Genomic DNA, 6,000 nt, shown 5'->3' with positions numbered 1-6,000 from the left:
TAGAGGAGGTGCTCCTTGGAGAAGGGATAACTAAACACCATAACTGTTAGTTCCTCAGAGGTGAGAACATGAATGTCTGATTCCCATTCTCCAGCAACCCTCTTACGTGACTGGTCCTCAGGGGTGATCAGGGATGCATTCAAACTTAAGATGTCCCCATAAAAAAAAAAAAAAAAAAAGATGTCCACATCATGGGGCAGTGGTGGCAGCTTTATAGGTAGACAAGCCTGGGTCTGAATTCTGTCTCTGCCTCTTTCTTAGCTGTGTAACTTTGACCAAATCACTTAAGGTGATTTGGTGCTTTGTGTCTGTTTTTTCACCCAAAACTGGTCAAAATAATCCCTACCTTATAGGATTTTTAGAGGGAAAGGGATAAGAGAATCAACATATACAAAGTACTTGGTCCATAATAATTACGAGTTGGTGGTTGGGGACTCTTGGGTGACTCAGTAGTTGAGCAACTGCCTTTGGCTCAGGTCGTGACCCTGGGGTCATGGGACTGAGTCCCACATCAGGCTCCCCGCAGGGAGCCTGCTTCTCCCTCTGCCTGTGTCTGCCTCTCTCTGTGTGTCTCTCTTGAATAAATAAATAAAATATTTTTTAAAAAGAGAAAGTGGCTGTTATTTCTAATTAGGCTTTAATATGCGGACATAGAACATTTGCTGCCCAATGACATTTGCCTTCCCAGAAAACAATCTACTAGCACCAGCCTCAAGGATTTTCTCTCAAAAGCACTGCCACATAGGTCTGACATCTTGTAAAGTCCCATTTACCATTTCAGGCAGCATTGACACTTTACCTGGTTGATGTCAAATCAAAGTGGAGAGCTGATGTCCAGCTGAATCCCCTTTAAATGATGGGCAGTCTTCTAAGGATATGTGCTATTTAAAAAAAATTTTTTTAATTATTTATTTATGATAGTCACAGAGAGAGGAGGGGGGGGGGCAGACAGAGAAGCAGACTCCATGTACTGGGAGCCCGACGTGGGATTCAATCCCGGGTCTCCAGGATTGCACCCTGGGCCAAAGGCAGGCACTAAACCGCTGCGCCACCCAGGGATCCCAGATATGTGCTATTTTACTGGCAGCTTGGGATGGTGGAATCACATCATTTACCAGCTAGTTCATTTTGAGCAAGTTGTGGGGATCCAACTGGCCTCAGCATCCTCCTCTGTAACATGGGAGTGATAGTAACAGTGGTGCCTAAATCTGATCTATTGTCAAAAGTGTCTGACTGTAAATTGTACAGGGAGTATATATATTAGGTATTCTTATCCTTATTTTACAAATGTGGAAATTGATACTGTGATTGTCCATGATCACCCAGCTAGCAAGAGGCGGGAGCTGGGACTCCAACCCACCCTGGTTTTCCTTATGCCACCATACCACCCCGCCTCCCTAAATTGCCAGGCTCTGCCTGTAGCTGCCTTTAACCCATGATCTTGGGTCTATCCCAGGTGACCAAGGGATTGAATTCCCACAAAATATCAGAACCCCCAAGAAGTGCTTGTCAGATATGCGAATTAGAGTCTCTTGACAGCAGGGAATTAGAAATCTTTTTTATTTTATTTTATTTTATTTCATTTTATTTTTCATTTCATTTTATTTTTTTTAAAGATTTTATTTATTCATAGAGACAGAGAGGCAGAGACACAGGCAGAGGGAGAAGCAGGCATCATACAGAGAGTCTGACATGGGACTCGATCCTGGGTCTCCAGGATCACGCCCTGGTCTGCAGGCTGCGCTAAACTGCTGCGCCACCGGGGCTGCCCTCATTTTATTTTATTAAAAGATTTTATTTATTTATTAGAGACACACAGAGAGAAAGAGATTGAAAGAGAGAGAGGCAGAGACACAGGCAGAGGGAGAAGCAGGCTCCATGCAGGGAGCCCGATGTGGGACTCGATGCCAGGTCTCCAGGATCATATCCCAGGCCGAATGTGGCACTAAACTGCTGGGCCATCAGGGCTGTCCGGTGTGTTTAAATGTTAAAAATTTGTCCCATCGATGTATCCCCAGCTCCTAAGATGTGTCTGACACGAGCATTTGGGGAAGAGATAACATTTATAAAGTCTGCCGGCTGACAGCTGATCCTCCATAAATTAAATACACACATATGTATGTGTATAAACATACATACACATGCACACACGTAGGTATGTATATATATATAAGCGCATGTGTATGTATGTACAAAACTAAGAGAGGGAAAGAAGGAAATTTGAGAGAATTCTCACAGGATGTGGGAGTCCTCTGGACTCAACGGAGCAGGTAGTGGTAGCATGCACAACACTGTATTTGGAGTAAGAAGCTCTGGATTCAAATCCCCACTGGTCCTGAGCAGCTCTGAGGCAGCGTCAGGGGTGCCATACAGCCAGTCTCTCTGGTTAATGTCCCTTTCCCTACTGGGTCTCCTCTGTTAGCCCCAGAATCCTTTCTGGAAAGATCTCAAACATAAAACAGCAGCCGATGGAAGGTCTGATTCTCCTCTGGGCCCCCGGCCCTCATCCGTGAAGAGGGTTTGGGGAAACCTTCAGGGAAAGCACCTGGCGACGCGGGGGCTTTTTCCGCCGACGGGGTAGGGCCGCCGACGGGGTAGGGCCGAGGCGCGGAGTCTGACCAGCATCCGCCCTGAAATACAGACTTGCCCAGGGGGGAAAAAAAAAAAAAAAAAAAAAAAAGCCCTAAGAGGGGAGGCCAGGTTTAAAGAAAATAAAGGTGGCTTCCAGGCATGAGCTCGGCACGGGGCAGGGGGACTTCCCCGCCCCCAGGTGCGCCGCCCACCCCGGGCGCGAGGCGAGGGCAGCCGCGCTCTAGGACCGGGGAGGAAGAGCTGCGGGAGACGGTGCCTCCAGCGGGTGCTGCCGCGAGCGGCCGGCCGACGGCTGGAAATGAAAGTACAGCGCTCCGGAGCCACATGGACGGAGCTGCCGGGGCGGCGGCGCCGGGAGCAGGATGCGGCCGCCCGTAATTAAATAGCATTTACTCTTATTATTACTAATAATAATAACGTAATCATACCTCTAGTCATAGCATACCATTTATCGGGCTCGGCGCAGGCCCGCGGGGAGCGCAGCCCGGCCGAGGTGAGTGCTGCGCGCGGCCCGAGCCCCGCGGGGCAGAGGCCGGGGCCCGAGCGCGTCCCGGCGGCCGGCGCGGGAGGGCTCGGGGGCGCCCGGGGGCCGCGCCGGGCCGGGGGAGGCGCGGGGGGCCCGGCCGGGCCGGAGCTGCGCGGGGCCCCCCGTAAAGTGCATTTTGCAGAAATAAAGAGCCGCCAAAGCCTCATTTCCTCCTTTTTGGGGCTCCCCCCTCCGCGTCCCCGTGCCCTGCCCCGAAGTTTCAAAGTTGCGCGGCCGGGGGCACCTGCCGCGGGCTGCTTCGGCCGCCCCTGCGGCACCGGCGGGGGGTGCCTTGCAATTTTCCCCCGTTGGGGGGGGGCTCCCGCCTCGGCGTCCGGAGCTGTGGGGCGCGCGGATGCTTTGCCGGCTCCCGCGAAGGGGGTCCGGGGGGCCGGCGGGGGCGTCCCTGGCCGCGCGCCCCTGCCTTTTGTGTGCGTCCCGGCCCCGCAGCGCCGCGAGTTGGAGCGACCGCAGCACGGGCCGAGGACCGCGGCCGCCGACCGGTCGCCTCCGCCGGCTGCGGCGGCCACGCGAGCCCGGGGATCCGGGGCCTGCGGCCGGGCCCGGGGGGAGGGGTCGGCAGGAAAGGGGGGCGCGGTCTGGGCAGGGGGGGCATTTCCGCTCGCGAGATCCACCCCCGGGCTCGGAGGCCTGAGCGGGGCGGGTCTCTGGGCCGGGAGCGCGCGGGGACCGCGGGGGGTGGGGTGGGGGGCGCCCCCGGGAGATGGGCGCCCTAGGGTCACCGACCCCGGCCTCGGACCCTCCTCCCGCCCTTGGCGGGCCTCAGGAGCCCTGTCTCCTGGGCCAGCTCCCTCCTATCCCTTTTAAAATCGGATGTTTACAATAACATGCCTAGTTTGGGGGAGGGGGGGTGTCTTTCAACAGAGACAAAGCAGTTTTCCCAGGAGGAAAAAAAAGAAACAAAAACAAAACGGAGAAACGTTCAGTCTGCCCCTGATGGCTGTGGTGCCAGCATGGCATCAATGGGGAAGAGTAGGGTCTGGGGCCAGGAAAGAGTGCTGGCGAATCTGGGGCTGGAGAGGGGGGCTGGGCCTGGACTGGGGGACTGGGGACCCACAGCATCTTTGTGGGGGATTTCACTTCTCTGGGGCTGCTCGCAGAGACTTTGGCGCCTGGGTTCCAGACTTTGAACCCCAACTTCTTACAATTTTCCTGGGCATCCTGCAATTCATCCAGTCCCATGAAAATAGCAGAATGCAGATCCTTAGATTTTCACACAAATGGGATAATTATAGTACATTTAGCAACTGTCAGACCCAAGATTCCAGCGGAATCTTTACTTCTACTACCAAGACTACTACTGCCCCTCTCCCCACATACAGTCCTACCCACCAAAGTCTCCATTCCTCATTTTGACTTCCTATAGAAATTGGACTGTGAGGTAGGAATGATACCTGGCCAAAACACTAAGGAGCAATTTTGAGGCATGGAATGCCTTGAGCTGAGAAGGAGAAACCTGTGTTGAGGAAGGATGAGGTCTGAGGATGGGAGAGAGATTTTGTGGTCGCTGAGCTGGCATGAGGGTTGTGTTCCACGGATGCTGTGAATCCTAGGCTGTGGGCTTTTTGTTTGGGATAGACAATTAAGAATGCAGGTGTGGGTGGATTATTTGGGGCTAAGGAGCTCTGTGAGATGAGCCAGTCTCTAGGAATAAGAAAGTTAAGACGTTGATAGGTTTGGATTCTGAGAATCTGAAAATAATAATCCCTTAAATAGAACTTTTTAGTTTATAACAAAAGGGCTTTCGCATATGCTGGCTCATCTGTCCTCCATAGCAACCATGTCAGGTAGACATTATTCAATCCTCATTTTCCAGATGAGAGACCTGAGGCTTCTAGAATCGAATGTCTCCCTGGAAAGTCACATAGCAGAGCTAGGATTCCCACTTAGTTTTTCTGACTCCAAATCTTCAGTCATCCCCAGAGTCCGCGGCCACCTTAGCAAGTTAGTTTTCAAATGCCCCCTGTGGGGCATAGTGAGATGCTGTGGGGCGGGCTTGGGGTTGAGTTTATTACTTAGAGTCTGGCTGGAAAGAGAAAGTCACTTTTGGTAGAACCCATGAGAGGACCAAGAAATGCTCGATACTGGAGTCAATGCAGTGGGATTGAACGGAAGAGAGAGCTCTGAGGGTAACCGGGAAGAGTAGGGACAGCTTCCTCCAGGAAGTGGATCTTGAGTTTGGAAGAATGGGGAGGTTTGGCTGGGAGAGGGAAGAGGAAGGGAATTCTTAGGCTCACCATGTTGCTTCAGTGCTTGGAGATTGACGTACGTTCTCAGTGACTTTAACAGTGATTCTGTGAGGGGTGTGCATTTTCCTCTCCATTTCACAGATGGAGAAACTGAGGGATGCAGGATGAATGCAGTTGGTCCTATGTCATCCAGCTGGATTGGAACCCAGGCCTTTGTGACTGTTGAGTGTCAGAATTGGGTGGCTTCCATTTCAAATGAGTAGACAAAGAGCAGAGACCCAGACAGTCTGATTTGGCACATGCAGTGGAGGTGGGGGCTTAAGCCCAAAGACCAGCAGGCTCCACAAGGCAGGGGAGTTTTACGGAACTACCTTAGATCTCAGGGCCTCACAGGGCTGGCCCAGTGAAAGTACTAAAGAGATTTCTGGAAGCATTCCTGGAGAAGGCAGGATGGTGGTGAAGGAGGACTGGGCTCTGTTCACTTTTTTTTTTTTTTTAATTTTTATTTATTTATGATAGTCACAGAGAGAGAGAGAGAGAGGCAGAGACACAGGCAGAGGGAGAAGCAGGCTCCATGCACCGGGAGCCCGATGTGGGACCCGATCCCGGGTCTCCAGGATCACACCCTGGGCCAAAGGCAGGCGCCAAACCGCTGCACCACCCAGGGATCCC

General features: G+C 52.6%; 1 protein-coding gene across 1 annotated transcript in view; it reads left to right on the top strand.

The window, feature by feature from the left end:
- The first annotated feature begins 2,785 nt into the window (after positions 1-2,785).
- ZC3H7B (zinc finger CCCH-type containing 7B) overlaps positions 2,786-6,000 on the top strand; it is a 62,484-nt gene continuing 59,269 nt past the window's right edge. The window contains exon 1 of the mRNA XM_025458680.3: positions 2,786-3,085. The gene's annotated coding sequence lies outside the window, so the exon portion shown is untranslated. The remainder of the gene's footprint in view (positions 3,086-6,000) is intronic.

The sequence above is a fragment of the Canis lupus genome, chromosome 10, assembly GCF_003254725.2.
Source record: "Canis lupus dingo isolate Sandy chromosome 10, ASM325472v2, whole genome shotgun sequence".
NCBI lineage: Eukaryota > Metazoa > Chordata > Mammalia > Carnivora > Canidae > Canis > Canis lupus.
Note: the sequence above shows the minus strand (reverse complement) of the source record. Positions and strands in the feature narration are given on the sequence as shown.